Source organism: Emys orbicularis, chromosome 8 (genome assembly GCF_028017835.1).
Source record: "Emys orbicularis isolate rEmyOrb1 chromosome 8, rEmyOrb1.hap1, whole genome shotgun sequence".
NCBI lineage: Eukaryota > Metazoa > Chordata > Testudines > Emydidae > Emys > Emys orbicularis.
This window is the reverse complement of record NC_088690.1, coordinates 22,366,366-22,394,088: the sequence shown is the minus strand read 5'-3', so window position 1 is coordinate 22,394,088 and position 27,723 is coordinate 22,366,366. Positions and strand designations below refer to the sequence as shown.

At 42.4% G+C, this 27,723-nt stretch overlaps 1 protein-coding gene across 1 annotated transcript in view; it reads left to right on the top strand.

The window, feature by feature from the left end:
- Positions 1 to 27,723, top strand: part of NEGR1 (neuronal growth regulator 1) — a 612,585-nt gene that overhangs the window by 384,671 nt on the left and 200,191 nt on the right. The window lies entirely within an intron of this gene.

Sequence of the window (27,723 nt, the reverse complement as noted above, 5' to 3'; positions counted from 1 at the left end):
CTGAAGGAACTTCACTTCCGTGTTTCAGAGCTTTGGCTCTGACAGTCCTCTGTGTTTTATGTCTAGCAGGATTGCCATCCACTGCCAAATGGAAGTGGTACACAGCATTGGTGCTGGATCTGGAATGTTTTTATGTGGATATTTTTATTTATTTTAAACATAAAGGGTATGTTCTACTCTCTCACAGAATGAACATACCCTTTATGTTTAAAATAAATAAAAATAAAAATGAAATCCATTCTGAAACTCAATGGATTTCAGAAAAGAATGAACTTTTCTGAAATCCATTGAGTTGTTTGGGAGTATGTTGTCACTGAATTACTGTCTCCCATTACTGGAGTATAAGACTGATTTGATGATTGTTCTGTAACTAAATATTATATTTCCCGTTATTTACTTCCACATTAATTATTTAGTTTGAAAGGTTGCTGGAGAGATCACATTACTTGGCATTACTTTCTGGTTGCTTAGTCAGATGTTTGGATACTTTTAATTTAGAATGGATGACTGAATGTGTTCTATATTGACCAGAGTAATGGCAATTAATTACTGTATGTGGTGGAACATAGCATAGTGTGCCTAAAAGTGAGTCTGAGCAATAGTTTGCTTTACAAAACAAGATTTGAAAAAGTTACTATTGGCCTTTAAAACAATGACAATGAAATCTGTTTCAAGTGACCACTGATAAACTAGAAAAAAATCAGTTGCATCATAAAGATGGTTTATAACTAAATGTCAATCAAAATAGTATCAGAAACCTTGGGGAGACTTTAGAACGGTAGCTTTATATATGAAGTTGCTTATAGGAGGCACTCCTTAGGGTTCCCTGAAAAAATGAATTACATTAGCTGAACCCTAGTGCCATCTTGCTAATGTTTATAAGTGCTTCTAATTGATATTTTTTATTTTAGATGCAATCCCTGTGCAACCCCATTGGCTCAGCTGTTTATCTTTTCAAGAGAGGAGCAGTGCTTTGGTTGTGTTTTAATTAAAACTTGTCACAGAGATTTTAATTTTACATTCTAGGTTAACTTCTTTATTGCCATTTGAGTTTTGGTTAACCTTGCCTGCTTAAGAGGAATCAGGAGCGAATGATGTTCAGAAAAAAGAATTCCTTAGAATAGGCAAGGTTAACCAAGCCTCAAATGGCAATAAAGAAGTTGACTAATTACGGCTTATTGCAATGTAACTTGCATGCTCTCTGAAATTCATTTAACTGGATAAAATGTATTTTCTAAACTACCAATAGTCAAATACAGACAAAAGCTCTGAAAAAATAATAATAAATATGTAACTATATAGTCTATACAGTATAATAATACTAAATATGTATCAGTAAATAATATTGTTAGAGCTACCTCGCTCCAGTTATAGCGCATTTCTGTTTGCAATCAAAATTTGGGTCACAAGCTTGTGTGGAGCCAGAGACTGAGAGGGCAGCAGAACCAGTGCACTCAGTCCATGGGGGAGGGAATACGTTGGGTTGCTTGTGAAAGACTCTTGCTTGTCTTTCTAAAAGATATGTTCTAGCTCATCTAGAAGTTATGGACTTGATGAAATTTTATGGCTTGTGTGACAAAGAAGGTCAGCCTAGAAATCATTATAGTCCCTTTTGGCCACGCAATCTATAAGTCTTTTAGCCAAGTAGTGTTAATGGTTTCTTGAAGGGGAAGCATCCAGACCATTCTTGTTCATTGCATATTATCCACAAGGTATTGCTCCCTTGTTAGGTTAGTTGTCATGCTGTTGCTTGGACAGCATAGAGGACACCAAATTCATTATGTGTCTCCATGATGTTCTGTTCTGAGCCAAATTTGATGTGTTACGGGATTGGATGCCTGTAAGGCACAGGTGTCTGTTACCGCTTCTCCAGCCATCATGTTTTAGATCTTCCAGGGGGTCTTTTCCATTCTGCTTTTATTGGGTCAAAGTCAAAGATGACTCTCTCAGGGAAGTTGGAACATGTTTGGAGCAGATGACCTTAGAACCTTACAGAGCGTTGAGTGCCAGTTGATGTTTTCAGTCATTTTGAAATGCTTCCTTTGAATGGTGTCCAACTTCTTTTCAATCTTGACAGTGTGGTGCCTGTCCCATAGGTCAGAATACTTGTCACTGAAACGTTAAAGCTCTTTAGCACCGAAGCGTCATATTGCTATTTACCAGTGTGTTCGATTTGTGAAAGTAGGTACTGATAACATATGCAGTGCAGGTTTCAGGTTCTTACTTGCCGCTACTCATGTTATTGACAACAGAGCCGAGGTAGGTGAAATCACCAATAGTCATGACTGTGTGGTCACCCACGAAGATGCTAGAGTCCTCAGTGTGTTTGCAATTGCCACCTGGAAGAATTTTGGTTTTACATCAACTAAGTTTTGGGCTGACTTTTGCCACTGAGCTTTCCTAGGCTTTAAGTGTCATAACCAGCTCATCCATTGATTCAACAACTAGCGCTACATCGTTGGCAAAATTGAAGTCAGTACGGTTTTTAACATCAAGGTATATACCTAAAATGCATTTACTTGGTCTTAGAGAGACAAGATGGGTGAGGTAATATCTTTTATTGGACCAACTTCTGTTGGTGAAAGAGACAGAAGTTGGTCCAATAAAAGACATTACCTCACTCACTTTGTCTCTCTAATATCCTGGGACCGACACAGCTACAACAACCCTTTACTTAGTCTTATCAAGTACGTATTCTCTGATGCCATTAAAGAGTTCTGGGGTGGCATGCCTGACCTAATTAGTAAGAAGGTAGTTCTTTTCCCATTTACAAGAATGCAGTTTGAGGAGTCATCATATTAAAGAGAGAACGTTCTACAGAGTTTGTCAGGGAGGCATGTGAGTTTCAAGATCACTCAAAGTGATTCCCTGTCAATAAAGTCAAACGTGGCCTTGATACCCACAAATGCAATGTGAATGGGGCGCTTGAATTCTCATACCTTCTTGATAAGCTGGTGCACCGTGAAGATTTGCTTCATCATGGAACGACCAGGAGTGAAGCCAGCTTGAACTGATCTTCTCTTTCTTCTTAAATATCAGTGGTTCAGGCCAACTAGATGGAAGAAAAACTTTCCCTAGAATGGCTAGAAGAGTAATGCTGTGATAGTAAAAGCAGTCTTTTTGCTGCCAGTAATGCCTTTTTGTCATTTGGACAGGTTCTCCAGATTACATTGAACAGTGTCTGCAGCCACAAAAGAATAGGTGGTCCAGTGCATTTTAACAGTTCTGCCAGAATTCCACATATTCCTGTCACCATATGTCCCTTAAGCTCCCTTGGGACTAAATGAAAACTAGAATACTTCTTCAAATGATTTTCCACTGTTGAAGTGCATGTGCCCTATCTGTGCAAAATGGGATGTTTTTTGAATAGTACTGACCATTAGGGCGACACCTGTGCCCTGGCCACTTACTCTTCCTGTAGTCAAGAATATAAGGGGTGGAGCAGCTGTAACCTCCATTCAGTTCCGTGCAGCAGATGGCTGAGACAGAACCCTGCTCTGCATAAGATGGCTGATGCTGATGCTGATGCTGTTCTACAGTTGTCTTTGTCCATTTGCATATATTAAAAACAAAACAAAACCTCTTAGACTTAGATTACTGATAGGTTTTCCTGCATAGGGGTTTAACCCCTCCCCCCCCACGCATGCACCACCTTGTAGAAGGATCTGCCCTGTACAATAATTCAAAATGGCCAGCACCAATTCCCTGTGGTTTAAGTTTGCCCCTCTTGTGATGAGGCAATACTTGTGATTGATGGCTATGCTCAATGCCTATTGTGCCTGGGAGAGGGATGTACTCCAGAGAATGGTTAGATTTGCAAGTCCTTCTCTGAAAGGACCCAGAAAGTGATGGAGGCAAAACTGAAACTTTTTCTCCTAGAAAAGTCCATGCAAGCAATATCAAACCCTGGCAGACCCTCCAAGAAGCTCCAGCTACTGGGTCCACCTCAAACATCAAGTGTCCTGGTGAGCCAAGATACCACCCCAGGTTCCCAGAAAACCTCTCATGAGCCCCACTCATCAGGCATCTCAGTGATGACTTCAAACAGGGGCCACAAGGAGTCCTGCTCTGATGTGTCTGCACCAAAACCCAAACTGGCACAATGGTCTCTACACACAACAAGGACTGTGCTGCCTCCAGTAGCAATAATAGGTGCTGACTACTATATCAAAGCCTCAAGCACTGTCTGTCTCTGCACCTGAAGCTCCAGCACAGTTTCTCCGTACCAAGAACCACTGCTTCAACTCCCACCACTGCCTTGGTACTGACCAAATTCTTACCCAAACTAGTTTGAGAGCTCTCTTCAGTGGCACCAATGCACTCCACAGCAACCTGAGACCTTTCATTCTGACCAGTTCTGGACTCATCTCTCACTAAAAGGCGGCAGGAGGTTATCTCTAAACCATTCCTGGCACTGATGCTACACAGAGCACACTGGATAGAACTGCCACTCTGCTAGAAGAGGTGTATTTCTTTATCTCCCCAGAAGAGGAGAAACAAAGCAGACCTTCCTCACAAGAATATTCTCTTTCACTGTCTTGGGTAGCTCAATGTGAGTCTTCCGGAGATTTGAGAGAGGAATCCTTGAAGGATACCAGACCATGCAGGACCCATAGGGAACCCCCTATCTGCTGCCCACCCATGTGTCCCTGTTCTCACTACCCTAATTAACCATGGTCATACTGATTTCCCTGGGTAATCAATCCATGTGCTATGAAACCTGCATTTTCAACTGCACCCCACACAATGAATACAGAGGTCCCATTTTCTTAAGCTCCTCTCGTGTCCCATCCTCTACTGATGGAGAGTTAGGAGGAATATAATGGTGATGATTGCTCTTCTGATCCACAGCATCGGCTATCTGTAACCATCTCATCTTCCTCCCCAGTTGTAGTCATTATTCCTCCTCCTTGGCTTCTATGGATAAGACAAAAGTCTTTCAGGACTTGCTAAAAAGAATGGTGGAGATACTGGATATCCCACTAGAGCCCATACAAGAGAAGCTCGGGATATTCTGCAACCTTCTACTTTTAGTGTCTAGCTATGGCCATCAGTTATGGACTGCTTGAACCTGCCAAAGTGATATGGCATATTTCTAGCTCAATTCTAGCAATTTCTAAAAGAGCTGACAGAAGATACCAAGAAGATGCCAAGTATCCACTAGAGTTTTGAGTATGTTTTATCAATACCTGATGCCCTGATTATTCAAGCAGCTCAGGAAAAATCAAGGCAACAAGGTCAGCATAAATCTATTCTTTAGGAGAAAGATCCAAAGAATCTTTCGGAGGAAAATATATTCTTCAGTGAGCCTCCAGATGAGAGTAATGAACCATCAAGTGCTACTCTCAAAATACAACTTCCTCCTTGGGACAGACTTTTTAGTGAGGCTTCTGAAGCAGAAGCATCAGCATAAGAAATGAAGATCTCTCATGGCCTAAGTCCCAAAGAGAAAACACCAGAGACAAGAGTCTTTCTACAGACAGAGATGACAACATCCCTATTATCAGCAACAGTGGTCCTCCAAGTCCCCGAGCAGGAGACAGTAATTTCATGGGTGGCAGCCCTTTCTGTCATCTTTGCTGCCCCACATTCTGGGGCTTCTAGCAAGAAGCGTTTTGAGGTGCATGTTTGGAGCCTGACTGGACCACCTTTGGATCCTTTTCCTTTCAACCCATCCACTGGCAACTGCTTTCTTCCTCCAGGTGACATGGACTGGGATAACCTCAGACTGGTAGGTCCTCAAAATAGTCAGCATAGGGTACCCCACCCTAGTTTCAAGCTGTGGCAACCCATCCCACCTTCTCCATCCCTTTTCAAAGATCTTTGTCATGAGACACTGTTGAAGCATCTGGTAGATTCCCTTATACAGCTGGGAGCAGTGGAATAAGTATCCCCAGAGTTCAGGAGCAAAGGATTTTATTCCCACTATTTCCTAGTCCTAAAGAAGAAAATGGGGTGGACACCTATCCTCAACCGTAGATATCTCAAGGCCTTCATCCATTGTTTCAAATTCCGGATGGTTACCCTAGTCTCCATAGTCCCTTCCTTGGATCTTGTGGTTGGTTCGTGGCTCTCAGCTTACAGAACACATACTGCCATCTTTCAGCATACCCAGTTCACATGAAGTACCTGAGATTCTTAGCTGGCAAATCTCACTGTCAGTACAGAGTCCTACACTTTGGCCCTATAAGTCTTCACCAAAGTTCTGGCAGTCATTGCTGAGTAACTGAGGATACAAGGAATACAGGTGTACCCCTAATTTGACGATTGGCTGATATGGGGAAAATCCCCCCAGCAAATGTACAACTCCCTTCAAAAAACATTAAAGCTCTTTCTATTCTTATTGTAGAAAACATCTGTGGCAACAGGTAATTCCCAATAAGCTGAAACATCTCTCAATGAGTCATTTTTATCAAATAATGAAGACATTTTTAATAACATGTATCCCTTATAAATCACAAATAGTCTTTTTCTGGACATCTGGACAATTCTCCATGGGTCAACAGGGTCAGGGTAAAAATATTATATACATTCCACCATTTAGTCACACACTATATTTAACCTAAGTACAAAGTCCCTGGAAGCACAAAAACTAGAATTATAGCTACAACACACTTTGTTCAAAGAATCATGGGGTTTTATATACAAAGAATTATGGGAATACAAAGAATCGTGGAGAGTCTGGTTCATTTGCTAACAGCAGGAAACCTTTAATCAGACTGGTATACAAGACCAAATGGAAGAGATTTTTCTGTCTGGGTAGTTCAGCAAAAATTTTCACCATTGACAACTTCAATTTCTGCAATTCTGGAATAACTACTTTCCCTGAAACAATTGGGATTGTCCCTCAGTTCTATAAGGGTGCACTTGGAAGCGATCTCTGCTAGTCACCCTCCCATTCAAGGCCACATGATCTTTGCTTATCCACCTCTGGTGACGTTTCTAAAAGGGCTCACCCATGTTTTCCCACCGGTCAGGGAACTCCTTCCTTCTTGCAATCTTAACCTGGTTTTGACTGGACTGATGGGTTTCTTATTTAAGCCTATGACTACGTGCTCTGCTTATCACCTGTCTATGAAAACCACCTTGCTGGTAGCCAAAACTAGGAAAATAGGGGAGATTCAGGCCCTCATGATGGGCCCCCCTTACATGTTCTTTTGTAAGGACAGTCACCCTTAGATGTCATCTGAGGTTTCTGCCCAAGGTAACCAATGACTTTCACATCAATCAGTCTGTTCACTCCTGTTTTTTCTCCCTAAACTGATTCTGCCACAAGTGAAATGAAACTCCACACACTGAAATAATGAGAGCCTGGTATTTTTATTTAGAGAGGACCAAGCTGGCCAGGTGCATACCTAAACTCTTTGTGGCTTTTGCTGAGAGGGTTAAGGGACAGCCCTTGGAGGGGCAATCATCTCAGAGGCTTGTCCAAGTGGGTCTCAGATTGTCTTGTTATGATATAGCTAAAAAGGATGACCCTGGACAAAATAGGGCTCATTCTACTAAGACTGCAGCAGCTTCTGCAGCCTGTCTGGGTAGCATCCTCACATCAGAAATGGTTAAGGCAGCAACATGGAGTTCTAGACACACATTTACCACTCACTATTTCCTGGTTCCAGCATCCAGCTCAGATGCTAGTTTCAGTAAGATGGTCCTGCAATCTCTATTCAAATAGGACTCCTCTTGCCTATGTCCGGTGAATCGGCATGTGATTGTTGGACACCAGCAGTGGAATCTGTGTGGACAATCACTCAGAGAAAGAAAAGTTACTTACCCAACAGTAAGTATGGTTCTTTGAGATGTGCTTTCCAAAGATTCCACAACCCACCCTCCATCCTCGTTAGCCAGAGTCCTATTCTTATGGGATTCTAATTAACAAAGGAACTGACTGCAGGTTGCACCCTGCCCTTTATAACCTTAGCCATGGGAAGCGAGAGGATGGCTGGGACACTGCTATTCAAAAGAATCTAATCTCAGGCACCTGGGGCATATGCATACCAAGAGTGGAATCTGTGTGGACAGAGTATCTCAAAAAAACCACACTTACTGTAGAGTAAGTAACTGAGCTTAATTAACTTGCATTTATGTGACTATTGTCTAGGATAATAAAGAAAGAAGCTCAATCATAATATGGCTAATTTACTTTGGTTTCCAGCTGCATTTAACCCCACTTCTTACAAGGAGCAAACACTGATAAATCTCTCTTGGCAGAGAACTGAAATAGAGTTTGAATGTATTGTAGCTGATTTACTATTGTCATGGCTCTGTTTTCTTTGGGATAAGGATAGAGGATTTAGGACTGGTCTGTGGGAAAGGAGGAAGGCCCAGAAACTCTGTGAAATAACTCCATGACAATATAGAAACAAGCAGCCCTGGAAACCCAACAGTTTATATTCTGTCTGGTAGTCTGTCGTGTAAATTGTTGAAGTAATTTTCTTTTGAGGTAACAATGTAGCTGTACTGTATTGGAGCACATATTTTGGAATAGAAACAGTTACAAACAGCACTAAAAATCAATTAAAATGTGCAAGGGATGTCTCGATTTATTAGGAAAAAAAGGATACTTGCAAACACTAGTTTTCTCTATAGTGTTTGCATCCTAATTTCTGCAAATTGAGTTTATCTAGAGCTAAGGTTCATTTGCCCTTCATATTTTTCATCAGTTCTCTCCTAGAACTCCCACTGACAATAGTGAGGCTTAGGGCTGGTCTACACTGCCGCGCTAGTTCGGTGGCTGGGGATCGAAGTTCCGGGTTCGATTTATCGCGTCTGGTGTGGACGCGATAAATCGAACCAGGAAGTGCTCGCCGTCGACTGCGGTACTCCAGCTCAATGAGAGGAGTACTGCGGAGTCGACGGGGAGCCTGCCTGCCGCGTGTGGACCGCGTCTGAACCGCGGTAAGTTCGAAGTAAGGTATGTCGAATTCAGCTACGTTATTCACGTAGCTGAATTTGCGTACCTTACTTCGACTTGGGGGGTAAGTGTAGACCAAGCCTTACATACATGCATCAGAACAAGAATACAGTGCTAAATAATAAAGAATTATATTTAAAAGATCCTGGAATTGTTTGTCAAAGCTGCTACTAAAAGATAAGATACTGAAATCTCTGTATACAAATGATTCAATGTAGCCTAATTCAGAAAAGTTATCATGGTTTGCATCAATGCAGCCTCTACTTGGATGAGATCTGATACAATTTTTTGAACAAGAGATAAAATAAAACTTTAATGTGAATGAAAATAAAATATATTTAAAGATGATTTTTAACTTAGTACATAAATTATTGGCCTGTAATCTTTATGGTGAATGTTTAACTTAGTCATTATGTAAATGAATTCATTATACAGACCCATTATGTAAATCCACAAAATCTACACACACAGTGTAACGCCAAAAGGAATGTGAAACTGTAGTTTGTAATCTGAAATTCTCGTATTGTTGAAATGTCATTTGATTAAATTGTAGGTATTTATTTTGTTCTGACATTTAAGAGCAAAGTTTAACATCCATAGTTTAAGAATGAAACCAGAATCTTAAAGAATTAAGGTCTGTCTGAAACATAATGCTAGTTTTAAACACTTGCATACACACCATACTTGTTATATTACCATCTTTGGAAAGCAAGCACTGCAAATGTTACCAAGAGGAGTTGTACACGGAAAGTGGACCCCCATCTAAATACCACAAGGCAGTAATTTTGCAAGGGGCTGATCCACTCCATTGATTTGGTTCATGCCCCAAGTGAGCAAGGGAAGGAGATGACCTGCAGTTCCTCCTCTTCTTTCAACAAGTTGCTTTGGCAGCTATTTGTTTTACACATGCACAAGGCTTTCATATATGCTTCTCTTTTCTCACTCTTTTGGGGTGGGGGGGACGGAGAAGGTAAAACAAGAGGATTGTGACTGGTGGTGAAACAAAAAGAGATGGATGAAGCTGGCAGTTGCAAATCTGTCTAGGTCCTTTGCTGTTACTGAAAAATGCACGATGTGCTGAATGAGCAGGGGTCCTATGGAAAACATAGTCTGTGATCATGTTATTAAAGACTCTATTAAAGTTTATACAAGCGCCCTTTATTCTGGCATTTCCTAATTTTTGAGTGCTTGACTTCGCAAACTGAATGTTCTTTGAACGTACTTTTTAGATGTACTTCCTAGGTTTTTAAAAAGCAAATTGAAAAAACAGAGTAGACCCTGTTGGAACCATAGTCACACCCTCATAGTTCATCAGTAGAATTAAAACATTTAGATGCAGGGGCGGCTCTATGTATTTTGCCGCCCCAAGCACGGCAGTGAGGCAGCCTTCGGCGGCACGCCTGCAGGAGGTCCGCCAGTCTCGCGCCTTCGGCGTACCTGCCGCCGAATTGCCGCCGAAGCCACAGGACCAGCGGACCTCCCGCAGGTGTGCCGCCGAAGGCAGCCTGACTGCCGCCCTCACGGCGACTGGCAGGCCGCCCCCCGTGGCTTGCCGCCCCAGGCATGCGCTTGCTGTGCTGGTGCCTGGAGCCACCCCTGTTTAGATGAATAGCACAGACATCTGCCACTTGAGCTAACTAGTAGTAGTAGGTTGTCATCCTCTATGTGACCCATCCACTAGAAGGAGATGAGGTACACATTTTGCCAGTGGGCTTCACAGCTATTTGAGTTTCCTCTAGTGGTTACCCACCCTTCTGCCTCTGGCCCCTCCAGCTTGTGTTATCTCAGTCCCAGTCTCCCTTCTGCCCCTCCTCATCTCAGGTTCCTCATCTCAGTCACCCCACCTCCCTCTGACTCTTTGTCCTGTTCCCCAGCTCTTTCTCACAGTTTCAACAGCACCTTCTCCCAGTCTCTCTTTTCCCCATCCCCTTCGGCCGTGCTCCTCACCCTTCTGAACTCAGATCAGGCTACTACCTCTCTCTCTCCTCACTGCCTGCAGGAGTAAGCATTGAGAGAACAGGAAAGAACAGAAAAAGAACAGGAAAGACAGCATCCCTCCTCCCAGTCCCAAAGCCTGGCAACACAGCAGCTCCTGTCTAACAGGATCCCCTTGCCAAATTTCAAGTCTCTGTGCCAAAGCAAGGAGGCACTAAAGAGAAAGAAATGGTTGTAAAAAAATTTTAACGTTAGCAAAATAACTTATTCTGAGAAACAGATGAACCATTTTTGCTGATGTTTAAAAAATAAAATACAATAAAATATAATATAAAAATAAAACAGCCATTGACAGACAAACAGCATGGGAAATTTAAGCTCAAAGGCTTAAAGTCTGTCAAAGTTATAAGCAACAGAAAATGGTCTTACAATGGAAAGTGTTGAGCAACCTTAACAACAGGCACCACTACCTGAAACATCTACAGTATAGCTCAAGGTAACAGCAGAATAATAAACACCTGCAAAACAGAATATTCACAGCCAGTTCACTCTCTATTGCCTGTAATACACTAAGTATTTGCAGTTCAATAATATTGGCAGTCTGATGTTTTGGAGGTAGTTTTTTTTTTCCGTTTTCATGCTGTGACTTCCCTCCCCTTATTAGCAAGCTCCAGTCTCTCTTCATGCCCCCTTCTCCTCTTGTGTGTGTGTGTGTGTGGGTGCACACACCATGATTGAACTGAATCCAGTACTAGCCCTATTGTTTCTGGACAGTGCTAAAGCTCTGAAGATGTATTACACTAATGTATCATCATAACACTGGTCGTTCTGACGATATATTAGTGTAATACATCTTCAGAGCGCTCAAATGATGGAACTGTCTAGGACGAATGAGACTAGGAGTTGATTCAATTCAATTACAGGACAAAAGGCATTGCTAGTAACTGAATGCGGAAAGAGAGAATGTTTCCTGCAAAAATCTCACTGGTTCAGATTACTACAAAAATCTTGACATTTCATGGGGAAAAAGTCAGCTTGTTTGCTTTTAGTTTCAGCTAAAAATAACTACCCTGAAAAATTAACAAGAAGTTTTAAAATTAGCACTAACTATGTTAAAAGCTAAAATGTTAAAATACCTTGTTCCATATGTATTTAGTTATTGTAGGGTAATTTTTTTTTCAAAAGTTTAATGAATATTTCCGCACGATACAGAAACAGTAAACATCCTGTTTAAAAAATAAGAACTATGTACGATGGACTTTTTTAAAAATGAAAATTGATTTTTTTTTATTTTAAATCAAATAGGATCAGATTTCCAAGGACTTGTATAATGTGTGAATTAATGTTTTAAGATGCTCAAACTCTTTTCCTTTAACTCAAAAGTGGCTTTATCTTTAAACTATACTTTGCAATTGTAGCACTCATACCTAGTGAATTATATAGACCCAAGAGTCGATAGAGCATGTGCATGTACAGACCAATACAATAGGTGTTAGTGTACCTAAACTTCAGTTAATATAATCACAATCCCAAACAATATATTCAATACAGCATTTCTTAGTCTATAACAAGCTGATAACTTCCACACTACTCTATAGCTGCTGTCATTAACAGTACAGAGCTAATACTAATCTCAACTGTGTAAAATATCTAGACATAGACGCAGCTTTTCCTAGCTTTATCATTCAAAGTCGAATTAAAGATATTTCAAGTACTATGGAAATGGTCCCATCTGAAAAGCCTCTCTGTTGGATCGTTGTTAAGGTCCCACTTGAATTGCTTTGTCCTAGGTATCTTAAATCTTGGGATTATTTGTTTCCTGGTTCATCAGTCTGAATTCCTGAGGTCAGTGACTGCTGCCAGCCTGGAGCTGCCAGTCATCTGTCTAGTACTCCAAGTGATCACAAGGCACTTCCCTTGCTTCTTTTTAAAGCCTTACTGCTAGTCAAGAATAACTCTGCCGACAGCACAGCTGTTACTTAGAATGATATGCATTTGCCATCTATGAAATTTCCCCATGACACTCCGTGTAATCACCTGGCTAGTGGGATGCGTACTGCCTTTTTCTGGATGGAATCAGAATTCTTCGACTACACCATAGCTCCTGTAGTGCTAACTGAGATATTCCTTTAGCTCAAGTGTTAGAGGCCTATTCCTTTGGAGCAGGAGGATCCGAGTTCCATTCTCACTAAAGCTGTGAAGTTCTGAGTAGCTATGATGTGCACCCTATTGGCAACTGTAAAGATCCTAGATGGACATGGATATATATATTTTTACTGTATTATTCTATAGCATAAACTAGTTTCTTTGCTTAGGAAAAATAATGTAAAACAGTTCAGTGATTTAATTTGATAAGCAGTGGCAATGACATGCCTTCCTTATGCCATCATTTTTTTCATCTTGTCGGCAATTGTTTGACTGTGGCATTAGCACTGTACTCAACTTTCAAGTGAAACATCTGTTCCTTGCAACTAAATTGGAATGGCCTACCCACAATCCAGGAAAGTTTCAGTAGTAAATCATGCCAGGAAGGATCAACAATGAGTAGGCCAGGATTAACCATGAGCTGGGAGTTTCACATGTTCCTAAATAGGCCAGTCTGAAGGAAGCACATCTGAGCATGTAAATGTCTCAATCTTCAGTTTCAAATCTGCTGCAAGGTGCTGGACCTGCATGGTCAAGTGATGGCTTCCTGGAAGACAACCACTTTCATGACCCCTTTGTGAAAGTCAATATTACAATGGGGAAGCGGAGAGCTTAGGCCTTTTTGCAGACAATTATACTTGACAAATTTATGTACATAAAACCTACATGCTAGTGTGATGGGCATACTAGAAATGAATAGAAAAGAGAAGCCTAATATACAGTGGTTCATTTTGTACTTTAAATATTTATGCCATTAATATTTTATAGGGACTCTATTCTACTCTATATAGGTTCTTACACTATGGTATCTGAACAACTTCCAGTAGTGCATAAGTTCCATGTCACATCTGTCACATGTTTAGTTATCTCATCCTGTCCCCAGGGGAGAAGTATGTGCAGTGGAATGTCTTGCTTTGACAGGGTTTTAGTTGTTCATTTTTTTTAATATACATGTCAGTGTGTATTTCTAAGAGAGACAAGGTAGGTGAAGTAATATCATTTATTAGATCAACTTCTGTTTGTTTATTGGACCAACACTGCTACAACAACACTGAAAACAACTATGTATTTATGTTAGAGAAGGCAAGGTGAAAGACATGATCCTTGCACTTGAAGTAGAAGTGGTGAGTGTGACAGATATTGCAACCCCAATGCAGCATCTTTGAGGACTATATTGTACCTTATATTTGAAACATGAAAATCTCAAAAAGCCCTTATATTCAGATGGGCCAGATAGCATGAGCTGTAGAATATTTATAGCCCATATTTTCACCCACACAAATGATGATGTGTAGTTGTGTGTTCCTGGCTTATTAAATGGGTTTCCTGGGGAATCCCAGGGGGAGAGGGGGGGGGGGGTTAATGCAGATCCTCTGGAAATGGGTTAGTGGTTGTCCCTCCCCCTCTGGCTCAGTGGGAGGCCACTTTGCCTCACTACATCACTGGGGCACCACCAATTATCAGGGAATTAGTGAATCAAGTCCCAGGGCCTGAAGCCCCTTTGGTGGGGTAGACCAGAGCAGCAAAAGAGTCTAGGTAGCTCTGACCCTTAGGCAGGGCAGAGCAGCAAAGCAGCCTTGGTAGCTCTGACCCTCAGGCAGAGCAACAAACAATCTAGGGAGCCCAGGCCTTCAGACAGGACAGAGCACCAAACAGTCTAGGGAGCTTGGATCCTTAGGCAGGGCGGGGCTATATGCAGTCTTTTGCCTGATGTCCTGACTCAGGCAGATGGCAAACAAATGTAGGCCTCTTGGCGTAAGGTGGGTAGGTGGCCACCACAAGGGTGGGGCAGCCACAGGGGTAGGGGGACCTGGGCCCACCCTACTCCACCGGGTCCCAGCCCAGGGCCCTGACAGTGGTGGAGGGCTCCACCACTAGGTCAGCGGGTATCCCACCGCAACATGCTAACTTGGGTTCTGACTGCAAAACTAGACCAATGTCTACTTCCTACCCTAGGCTGGAGAAGGGGTGTCATAGGTTTCACCCCCACTCTGGACTTTAGAGTACAGATATGGGGACCTGCATGTGAACCCCTAAGCTCAATTAATAGCTTAGATCTGGTCTGCTGCCACCACTCCCAAGTACTAATTCCCTTCCCTGGGTAGCCTTGAGAGACTTCTTCACCAATTCCCTGGTGAACACAGATCCAAACCCCTTGGATCTTAAAACAAGGAGAAATTAACCATCCCCCCTCCTTTCTCCCATGAACTCCTGGTGGATCCAGGAAAAATCAATCAGGTTATTAAAAAAAAGGCTTTTAATTAAAGAAAAGAAAGGTAAAAGAAAACCCTCTGGGAGAGATTAGCATACCAGCATACCAGCTACTCTCACAGACAACAGATTCAAAACACAGAGGATGTTCTCCTGGGCAAAAACTTAGTACACAAAAGAATACCCAATTTGATTATTCCCTAATTGCACAAGACAAGTTACAAAAGAAAATAAACATAAACCTATTTATTCCCTTCACTAATACTCACTACTTGATAAGAGGCTGAATTCTGGAGCTTTCCCACTCCGGTCAAAAGTGAAACTAACTCAGACAAAGGGAACTTCCCTCCTTCCGTTTGAAACATCTTGTCCTCCCATTGGTTCCTCTGGTCAGGTGTCAGCTAGGCTAGGTGAACTTCTTAACCCTTTACAGGTAAAAGAGGCATTAACCCTTAACTATCTGTTTATGACAAGGGGTTACGTAGTTCTGGGGTCTCATTGGGGTATTCGGCCACTGGCAATCCTGGTTGCTTCTCTCCGCCTCCTCTGGAGTCAAGGTGCTTGTTGCTTGGTAGCAGGGCCTGGGGCCTGCAGCAGGCTTGGGACATCCATCTCCTTCCCTGGCTCAGGCTCAACTGAGCTAGAGACCCCACCTCTTAAACTTCCTGTCCTGCCCACCAGGAATCTGAGAGAGTGGCCCCTCCCCCTCTGGCTCAGTGGGAGACCACTCCACCTCACTACATCCTCCAACACTTGTTATGTAAAAACCCAGCCTTTCAAGCTTGACCTTGTCAGGGAGATACTGGTTTTATCTGTTTATCTGTTTTCAAGAGCCTGGGAGACAAAGCAAGATTTCTGGTATAAAAAGCTGAGTTTAAACAGACCCTTGATTCTTCTGATTCAGCAAACAGACAGGACCTTAGGTCCTAGGGTGGCCCTAACCCCTGCAGAAGGGTTGGAAAGACTTTGTCCTACCGGACTGCTCATGCGGAAGATGGGAAATTCCTGATATGTTTAGTGAGGATTTAAATCCTTTTATTGTTTTTATGTTTTTCCTCTGTGATGCTTTTGCTCTCATAATAAATGTACTTTGCTTTGGAAGGGCTATGTGGTCATTGGTAAAACACTAATTGTCTTTGGAGAGAAAGCCAAACACAGGTGTTGGCTGTTAGGCAGACTGCCTTGCTGGGGATATCACAGTGTATGTATGGCACTGAGCTGCATGCAGCCTTAAAACCACATGGCTCCCTCTCCAGAGACAGGTGATGGTTAGAAGCAGGTCCGGCTTTAGGCCGATTCCCCTGATTCCCCGGAATCGGGCCCCGCGGCTAAGAGGGCCCTGCGCCTTAGGCTCACCTGGTGGCGGTCTGCTCCGGTGGCATTTCGGCGGCTGAGGGGGGGTCCGCTCCGGGGTCTTTGGTGGCATTTCGGCAGCGGTGGGTCCTTCGGTGCCGCGGAAGACGCGGAGCAGACCCCCCCGCCGCCGAAGTGCTGCTGAAGACCCGGACCGCCACTGGGTATTCGAATCGGGCCCCGCGGGTACTAAAGCCGGCCCTGATTAGAAGCCTGAGATATGACTGGACATTCCTGTAGTGGAATACGGAGGCGGGATACAGATTCAATTACCCTGAAACTGTGACAGTGAGGTTTGTGATTGTCCTTAGTTCCTGGGGGAGTTTATCCCAGAGTCTCAGACTGGTCACTGAGAATGTTCTATCTCGCGCACAGATGTGCTTTACCCTTATTACAGAGGGTTCCTTTGTGCCAGAGGAGCATATCTGTCAACCACAGTGTTCATCGCAGAGCTTTAGACAGACTTTTAGATATTCTGGGTTCAGGCCCTGAAGCACCTGAATAAGGACTGAGAACTTTAACTTGATTTGATAGTCTATAGGAAGCCAGTGTAGAGAACAGGTTAAATCTGATCACAATAACCTGTGTTGTTGAGGAAACACACTGAAGCATCTTTACTAATTGGAGTTTCCTAAGTGCCAAAGGTTTCATGCTCTAGTCCATCTTATTGTAAAATTACTATTCTGGAGTCAAGTTTAGCAATCTGTAAAGTCAGCAGATGTCACTAAATCAATGCTCTTTAATATGAAACACATCTGTAGCAGTTTCCCACCAACTCAAGAGGAAAAAGGAGATATGAACCTAGTAAAGGAAATAGACTTCCACCTATACATAGTTTTCTTTATCAATTTAAAGGCAGCAGTGCAATTAATAGCTTCCAGTGGTTACTGTCTTTCAACCTTCCCTTTATTTTTGGATTTAAGGAAAGAAAATGTATAGTACTGAATCCTCAAAAATTCATCTATCCTTCAGAAAGGAAATGTCTTTTGATTTCAGTTTAAAAAAATGTTTTTCAATGGACTTTACCCTGCAATGGATGAAATCCACTGTAGAATAGATTAAATCTGAGGATTCAGGACTGAAAATCACTTTCAGTATCTAACAGTCCTTTACATATGGAGTCACTGATATTAAACTCTGTGATTAACGGGCTGCCAATTAAACGGTCTCATAAAAATGTCATCATTATGAGAACTGTTCAAATGGTTTAGTATCCCTTTAGGAACAATTAACAGTAATTCTGGAAATGTTCACGTCACCTGTAAATTTTGAAACCCAATGAAAAATTCTGCCTGTTAATGTGGAGTTGTTATGAGTAGTGAGGGAGATTCAGACTAAGATATTCAAATACTTTGGTCTGCTATGTAGTGAGGACACGGTGATAGTCTTCGTAAAACATGCATATTCTGAGGAAAGCTATACAAAATTGGTGATCATTTTTTTAGAAAAAGATGTATAAGAATATTTAATTTTTTGTTTCAGGTGATTTTGTGTCCCCTTTTCAGCAGAAATGGGCAAAATGATTATCGTTGCATAAAAATCACATGAAAATTAGAATTTTAAAACCATCTTTCATTCAGATTAGGCTTTGTCTCCTCAGAGATGGACTAATTATCACCTGAGAAGTAGTGTGTATTTTAGTCAAAGTTTTGTAAAATATGGTGGATTTTTCATTGAAATTTCTAGTTCATAACCAAACACAAAGCAAGTACAAACTACAAATAGTTTTGCATTTATTTGTGTAAGTTCTTGACCCTGTCTAGTTCTGAGCAATGTGATCTTCTGGAGAACAGTGCCTGAATTGGAGGGTAGGGGTGAAGTGGTGGATGATCTCCAAAATATAATGTGATGCTGCAACTTTTTCTTTGCTTAGATTATTTTACCTTTTCCCCCCTAGTAGTAAGAACTGGAGAGTATAGTGTAGCCATCTATTAACTTCTTCCCCTTTCATTTTGAGTGCTGGATATCATATAGAAAAGGAGAGTAAATGAGTACACTGAGGGGGGACTTTACTTCTCATAAAACGGATGACGTGAGTTTTGTGCGTAAACGGTTAATGAGATTGTGGTTAAGTGTTTGAGTACTCTCTGTTGGTAACATATCCTCAACTTCAGAATGCAGTAATAGCCTTGTCTTAATAGGCTACATACAAAAATCTTGGGAGAGAAAACTGGAGGAATCAGTGTGTTTATTGAAGTCCAATATTTTTATTGTGGATAAAGTAAAACAATAGCCATGAATGGCAGGATGGAGAAGGATATCACTTTTGTATACCAAAAGCTACCCAAATGAAGGAAAAGTTACCAGATGTAGCCAGAATCAGAACTGCGGGATTTAAATGTTCAAACACAAAGGAATGCAAAAAAATAAAACTATACAGACTTAATATGAGATACAAACGCACACGTTAACAAAGGGTTAATCATTGAAATGAAGAAATTGTATTAGCATCAGTCACGGATAATTAGCACCCTGCTAAGTCCATAAATCCTCACATAAGGGCTCTGAACTATGTTGAAGTTAGCCCTAATTATGTTGTTGTTGTTGTTGTTTTATAAATTCTTTCCTTCTCCAAACTGAGAAGTATACATTTTCATATTTGACTATTTGGCCTTGAAGACTAGAGATAGAAAATCTTCTTCTACAATGAAATGTTTCATATATTTCAGCTCTGCCAAACAGAATTCTGAATTTCATAACGTAACAAGAATTTCTCCCTGTTAAAGGCTAGTGCTTTGACTAAATCTATGAGAACATATTCTGAATCAAGAACCCTGAATGAAGAAAAAAACATGTAATTCTCTCCCAGAAAATCTATCTCGATTGAACACTGGTATTTGTGTCTGTGCTGCCAATACACCAATCTCTTCCATGCAGTACAAAGATTTCCAGAAACAGATCCCCAAAAGTCAAAGGGAGTAATCTGGTAGACATGCTGCCCACAGATAACCATCAAATCTTTTGGTTTAAATGCTTTTTTTTCCTTCCAAAAGGTAGCCACTGATCCATAGCATCTTCACTGTAAGTATTAAAATGTAGATAGTTGTCCTTATATGAAGATTCTACCTCTAAGGCAGCAAAATCAATACTCTAATGCATTTTAGCATATGAGACAGTCATGTGTTCTTTGTTGCAATGAGTGTTAAGGGGAAATTCAAACTTACTTCCAAAAATGGTAACTTTATGGGGCTCAGATATATAGATTAGCATGACAGGTAGTTCTGCTCATTGATTAAAAGGAAGTGTAACTTCGGAAAGTGGCGGGGGATAGGGAATTAAACTTGACCTCTTCACTTTTAAAACCAATCTGTACTCTGGTGAGTCAAAACTAACCATTAATAAGCTGCAGCAAATGGGAAGGTTGTGCAGGTAGAAAAATATAAATGATTCCAAAGAGTAAGTTTCTCTCTCTCTCTATTGAACACAGCATCAAAGAAAAAAAAAAAGATTTTCTTCCCAATAAGGTGATGTTTGAGGATTACATATTCATGTTAAAGGAACACTGCAATGTTGTTTAGTCTAAAAATGTTGTACGGTAACTGACAGGTTTATGCTGGCATTAACGTTACTTAGTGCTCTCACGTCATCACAGCTACATTGCTTTGATGATTGACAGTAATACAGCAATTTAATATCTTCAAAAGATTTGTCGCTCTAATGATGCATTTGTGTAATGATGTATTGCTATTATATGTTATAATGCTACTCTGAAACACAAACCCTTAATATGAACACTCAGATGTGCTCTGCATGTTTTATCCCAAGAACTGTGTAAAAACATAGCTAAAAAGGAATATTTCTGAGAGAAAGTAATAAACACTAAAAGCCACTGCTAGCCTATATAATGTCTACGATCTTCCTTGATTTTTTTTCGAACGAAAACAGTCATTACATTGGTAAAGATCTATCTTGATTGTTCTGTTCATGAACTAATTGAAAAATATATACATAGTTCATTGTAAGAGTCTAGAGGTGAAATTCTGGGCCTATTTGAAGTCAGTCAGAGTTTCACCATTGACTTAGTAGGGCCAGGATTTCATCTCAGAACTCTAATTCCCACTTTCTCTCTCCAGTTCATCTATGAGACACTACAGAGCCTAATAGTGAGAAAATTAAATTGTCTTCTGAAACCCTTTTTCAGAGACTAGTAATTCAATTTCTTCTCTCTTTCCTATGGCTATGCCTTTATTTAACTGGGTATACAGTAATCACAATATGTCTTAACTCATTGTTTCTGCTCACGGGTAGATGTGCGTATATATATAAAATCTTTTCTTCTATTGGATGGTTGTTGGAATTCTCCAGATGCAAAACAAGATGTTTTTGATATTGAAGATAAAATGTAATAGACATTAGTGACAAAATTAATACAAATTCCTGGATTCATGAGAAAATATTGTATATACATGCATATATGTCTGGCTTTTCAAAGAATTATGAAATTCATTTTCCTATTTTCAAAATGTGTAAGCAAATGAGTTATAATGATGTACTGTGAATATATTACCCCAAACTTTATACGTGATAATGACATATGTTACCTCAAACTTCATATGTGACATAGAATCATAGAATATTAGGGTTGGAAGAGACCTCAGGAGGTCATCTAGTCCAACCCCTTGCTCAAAGCAGGACCAACATCAACTAAATCATACCAGCCAGGGCTTTGTCAAGCCAGGCCTTTAAAACCTCAAAGGAAGGAGATTCCACCACCTCCCTAGGTAACCCATTCCAGTGAAATAGTTTTTCCTAATATCCAACCTAGACCTCCCGCACTGTGACTTGAGACCATTGCTCCTTGTTCTGTCATCTGCCACCACTGAGAACAGCAAAGCTCCATCCTCTTTGGAACCCCCCTTCATGTAGTTGAAGGCTGCTATCAAATCCCCCCTCACTCTTCTCTTCTGCAGACTAAACAAGCCCAGTTCCCTCAGCCTCTCCTCATAAGTCATGTGCCCCAGCCCCCTAATACTTTTATTGCCTCCGCTGTACTCTCTCCAATTTGTCCACATCCTTTCTGTAGTGGGAGAGCCAAAACTGGACACAGTATTCCAGATGAGGCCTCATCAGTGCCGAATAATAATTTCCCTCGATCTGCTGGCAATGCTCTTACCAATGCAGCCCAATATGCCATTAGCCTTCTTGGCTACAAGGGCACATTGTTGATTCATTAATCAACTCACTTAGGAACTTATTTTCAAAAGTGTTCGCTCAGTAAGGGTGCCTCAAATGTAGGCTTTATTTTCAAAGATGTCAAGCACCTGCAACTCCAAAGAGCATACATAATGGTTTTGAATCTGACCATTTTGCCAATATCTGTGTTCTGATTCATTTAAATAATGAAAACTTAACAGTGGGAATTTTGAGTATGCTGCAAGTTTCCTCTTCAGTGGCCTTGAATCATATCCCAGTGCCTTTCTCTGAGACACAGTGAAGCGAAAGCACATCACAGTTTGCCTGCTGACTCTATTGCATTCTTGGAAGAAAATGATGGGACATAATGAAGTTAGGATTTAAAGTAGTCCTTTTACTCTTGATGAAGCATATGAAATTCCTCTAATATTTTCTGCAATTATGTGTGATAATATTTTGTACTTCTATAGCACCTTCCATCCAAGGAGTTCAGAGGACTTTGCATACGTTAATCATAACTTGCAACTCCTCAGATTACATTTCCATTTTACAGGTGATTAAACTGAGGCACAGACAGGCTAAGAGGCATATTTTCAAAAGTGCTCTCCAACTTTGGTTGGCAAACACTAGACACCCATCACATTTGAAAATAAAGCAATAAGTGTGCAAAATTGAGCACACGAAATTAGAGATGACTTTTTAAAATTTAGGATTAAGTGATTTAGTCTGTCACACAGGAAGATTGTTGCCAAACCAGAAATACAGCCCAGATTTCCTGATCCCTAATCCTCTGCTTTAGCCACTGAACCAGCCTACCTTTTACTGTGTGTCCACATAAAGTCCAGATTTCCTGATCCCTAATCCTCTGCTTTAGCCACTGAACCAGCCTACCTTTTACTGTGTGTCCACATAAAGCAGACAGTACCTTTCAGTGAATCCTCATTAGGACAACTCCTTTATACTGTATAAAAGATACTAAGAATCTATGATTTAGGACCTGTAATCTATTTTTTAAGGATTGTGGTATAGCCTGTGTAGCTCTGAACTTTTTCTCCAGTTATTTTCAGTTACAAAAATCTGTTGTTACATGATTGCTAATGTTCTGAAAAGATAGTTGTACCAGGGAATTGTAATAGGTCAGTATAGCATCCCCACATGTACAGAATGGATTTACAAAGGAAGTGCTGACAGACACTTAACAATTGCACTACTGGTACACCCCTCTAATAAGAATCAAATAAGCATGCCCAAGTTTTCTTTTAAAAAAGAACTTTTTTTGTTTTTATGTAAAATATAAACACATAACAAAACAAAGCATAAAAATGCATGTGCAAGATGGAAATATCATATAAATAACAAAATTCGACATTCATCATTCATCATTTATAAAACATGCAAAACAAACAAACAAACAAAAAAAACCCTAAACCTGTAGGCGTCAGGCAGGGCATCAATTATTAAAGTGACTACATAGATAAATAAGTGAGAATATAACCTTTGAGTATCAGGGACTAATATATACTAACTTGCAAAAGTATGTAATAGTTTAATGTGTGACCAGGCCCCTCATATTTTTTCCAAGCATTTCTATTACACAGCATAATTTTTTCTATTAATGCAGTAGCAGAGAGCTCCCTAAACTAATCTGTGTATGAGGGAGAAATTGCAGATTTCCATTTTCTCAAAATAACTCTTTTTGGCCACTAACATACTTAATGCAATCCATTTCTGAGTGCTAACTAGTAATACCAACTCGTTCAGCACCCCTAAAATACACAAGCTTGGAGAAGGAAAGAAAGCAACACTTAAAGTTTTTGAGAGGGCATTGAATATGGCGTTCCAAAATACACGCATTTTTGACAGGTATAGAGGATGTGTGAAAGGTTGTCACGTGGCTGTTTGCATCTCCATGTGAGTTACCAATCTAGCCTTAAACAAATGTTCCGGAGTCCAGTAGTACCTGTTTAGTATCTTGTTCTGGAAGAATCACAAGGATAAGGAACTTGAAGTATCTTTCACATTAAGCCAGATATCCTCCCAGCTTTCTGTTGTGATAATTAGGCTAAGTAATTTTTCCCTTTTTTTGTTTTGTTTTTTTGTTGAGACTGAGATTTAGGGGGCAATAGAAAGCATAAAGCCACTGATAAGTAATTCATACAAAGAGACTTTTGTTTCCATATTTCTTAACATGTTCCCCTAGAGGTGAGAACATTGAAACAAAGCAGTTGTCCCCTATTCTTAGATTAATCCTTAAGCATAGCTGCTGAAAGAAGGAACTGTGAGACAGTGGTAGCTGATATTTGTTCAACATGTAATCAAAGAAGGCCAGTCTACCATCTTGTAATATAATCCTTTTTCTATCCAAATTGTCTTAAGTGTGGAGTTGGCCTTGATTGTGAGGCACAGGTTATCCCATAGTCATACAAGAAGAGAATTAGGGTATGTCTACACTATGAGAGTAGTTCGATTTTACTTAAATCGAATATGTGGAATCGATATTACAAAGTCGAACGTGTGTGTCCACACTAAGGACTGTAATTCGACTTTGTGAGTCCACACTAACGGGGCAAGCGTCGACATTGGAAGCGGTGCACTGTGGGCAGCTATCCCACAGTTCCCGCAGTCCCCGCTGCCCATTGGAATTCTGGGTTGAGCCCCCAATGCCTTCTGGGGAAAAAAATGTGTTGAGGGTGGTTTTGGGTAACTGTCGTCATCCAACCGTCACCACCGCCCTCCCTCCCTGAAAGCGCCGGCGGGAAATCAGTTCGCGCACTTTCCTGGTCAGTGACAGCCCGAACGCCACAGCACTGCGAGCATGGAGCCCGCTGCGACCATCGCTGCAGTTATGGCCGTTGTCAACACCTCGCAGCTTATCATCCACCTTTCCCAGAGGCAGATGCTGAGAAATCGGGCGAGGAGGCTACGGCAGCGCGGTGAGGACCTGAAGTCTAAGAGTGGCACAGACCTGTCACAAAGCACGGGACCCCGCGCCGAGGACATCATGGTGGCAATGGGTCATGTTGATGTTGTGGAACGGTGATTCTGGGCCCGGGAAACAAGCACGGACTGGTGGGACCGCATAGTGCTGCAGGTCTGGGATGAATCACAGTGGCTGCGAAACTTTCGCATGCGTAAGGGAACTTTCCTTGAACTTTGTGAGTTGCTGTCCCCTGCCCTGAAGCGCAAGGACACCCGGATGCGAGCAGCCCTGACTGTCCAGAAGCGAGTAGCCATAGCCCTCTGGAAGCTTGCAACGCCGGACAGCTACCGGTCAGTCACGAACCACTTTGGCGTGGTAGTGACCCTGGGAAACGTGGAGGTCATCATAGATGGCTTCGCCGCGATGGGATTCCCAAACTGCGGTGGGGCTATAGATGGAACTCACATCCCTATCCTGGGACCGGACCACCAGGCCAGCCAGTACATTAACCGAAAGGGCTACTTTTCAATGGTGCTGCAAGCACTGGTGGACCATAGGGGACGTTTTACAAACATCAACGTCGGATGGCCGGGCAAGGTTCATGACGCTCGTGTTTTCAGGAACTCAGGTCTGTTTAGACGGCTGCAGGAAGGTATTTACTTCCCGGACCACAAAATAACTCTTGGGGATGTGGAGATGCCTATAGTCATCCTCGGGGACCCAGCCTACCCGCTAATGCCCTGGCTCATGAAGCCCTATACAGGCGCCCTGGACACTGAAAAAGAACTCTTCAACTACCGGCTGAGCAAGTGCAGAATGGTGGTGGAGTGTGCTTTTGGACGTCTCAAGGGGAGATGGAGAACCTTACTGACTCGCTCTGATCTCAGCGAAACCAATATCCCCATTGTTATAGCAGCTTGCTGTGTGCTCCACAATCTCTGTGAGAGCAAGGGGGAGACCTTTATGGCGGGGTGGGAGGTTGAGGCAAATAGCCTGGCTGCTGATTACGCCCAGCCAGACAGCCGGGCGATTAGAAGAGCCCAGCGGGACGCGCTGTGCATCCGGGAGGCTTTGAAAGCTAGGTTCCTGAGTGAGCAGGGTAACCTGTGACTATTAAGTTTGTTTACAGAGAAGCTGAACCTGCCCCCGTTTCTTTACCCAGTAAATGTTCACTATCCTCTCCAGTTACATACCCCGTTCACCCCGTTCCCCCCCTTCCAACACACGTTTAAAAATAAAATCACTTGAAATTTGTTAATGAACACCGTTTTCTTTATTACTGTTTTCGCGGGAAAGTGTTGAACCTGGGACGCAGACTGTGGTGGGGAGCGGGTGTAGTGTAGTGATGCAAAGGACGCTTCTAAACTCCAGGAATGACAGGCTCCGCACTGGTGGACTGGTTGTTTCAACGGAGCCTGCCACCCCTCCTGTTCGGGACTCTGTGTGTGGGGGCTATGTGACTTTGTGGCAGGGGGAGGACGATTACAGATCCCCTGCTGCGTGGCTCTGTGATCCAGGATAAGGACCGCTGCATAAGATCTCTAACCGCCCTCCCCCGCCACAAAGTCACATAGCCCCCCCCCCCCCCCCCCCCGAACATGAAAACCACCTCCCAGACTGACCAGGGTAACTAGTGAATGCAATGTGTGTGTGCCCTGCTGCTGAACCTGCCCCCGCGTCTGTACCCTGGTAAAGGTGACTGTCCTGTCCAATTACCAACCCCCTTCCCCCCCTTCAAACAGACTCTCCTCTAAAAGAACATGATGGAAACAGTAATTAACAGAAACGTATTTTTTATTAGCAACTACACATGAAACTGGGGGATGAAACGGGGACGGAGGCTTGGGTGAGGCGGGAAGGAAAGGACTTATCAAATTTTGGGGAATGAGAGCCTTCTGGTACTTGAGCAGTCTGCAGGGGTGGAGTGAGAGTTTTCACAGACTCTGCCGCCCCTCCTTCTTGGGACTTTGGGTGAGGGGGGTATGGGACTTTGTGGCGGGGGAGGGCGCTTAGAGATAGACTGCAGCGAGGCTCTGTCCTCCTGCCTCCGGTCCTGCAGAACATCCACAAGGCGCCGGAGCGTGTCCGTTTGCTCCCTCATTAGTCCAAGCAGCGTTTGAGTCGCCTGCTGGTCTTCCTGCCGCCACCTCTCCTCCCGTTCCATGTGTGATCGGTGCATTTGGGACAAGTTCTCCCTCCACTGGGTCTGCTGGGCTGCCTGGGCTCGGGAGCAGCCCATAAGTTCCGAGAACATGTCCTCCCGTGTCCTCTTCTTCCTACACCTAATCTGCACTAGCCTCTGGGACTGTGATGCCAGGGTATTTCGGGAGACAGTCGCAGCTGTGGGATGGGAAAAAGGGAGTGAATTCCTCAGAAAGATAAATTTTTGGTTGAACAAAGAACATAGTCTTTCTCTGTGAACAAGACCATGCACAGCACCTATCACATGCGCACTCAGGACAAGGTCGAATTTTCGGCCTTCGCATTCAGTGCCTGGGGTCTTGCAGTGCAGATCAGACAAGCGGGAGAGGACAGCGGAATTTGGGTAACAGGCTGACATGGTAAGCCGTATACTTGTGGCTGCTTAAAACTTTAATAATAGCACTGGCCTCCTTTCACGTTCAAAGCAATGCCAGTCCCTGCTGCCAGCAATCCGGCAAGCATGAACTCTGCCCCTGTCCCACCCCCTCGCGGCTGTCCCAGGGAAAGATCCCTGTATGCTGCTCCTCTCCCGCCTCCACCGCGTGGCTCTAAACCGCCGGTTACAGTTCTGTAAAGGAACAGGCAAGCAGTCCCAATACTAACATTCCCCTACCTAATTCAAAGCAGGTCACCATGAGCGACATCACTCTGATGAGGATTTCAGAGACGGAGAAAGAACGGATGCTTCGGGAAAGCCTGCAAAGACCAGGGCCGTATGCCGCCATGCTCTGCAAGGCTATGATCCCCGAGTACTTGCTTGTCTCCTGGCGCGGAAACGTTTCCTACCACGGAGGACCCAATAAGGCCGCTCTCCCCAGGAACCTGATGCAAAGGCTTTCCAATTACCTCCAGGAGAGCTTCGTGGAGATGTCCCAGGAGGATTTCTGCTCTATCCCCGGACATATAGACC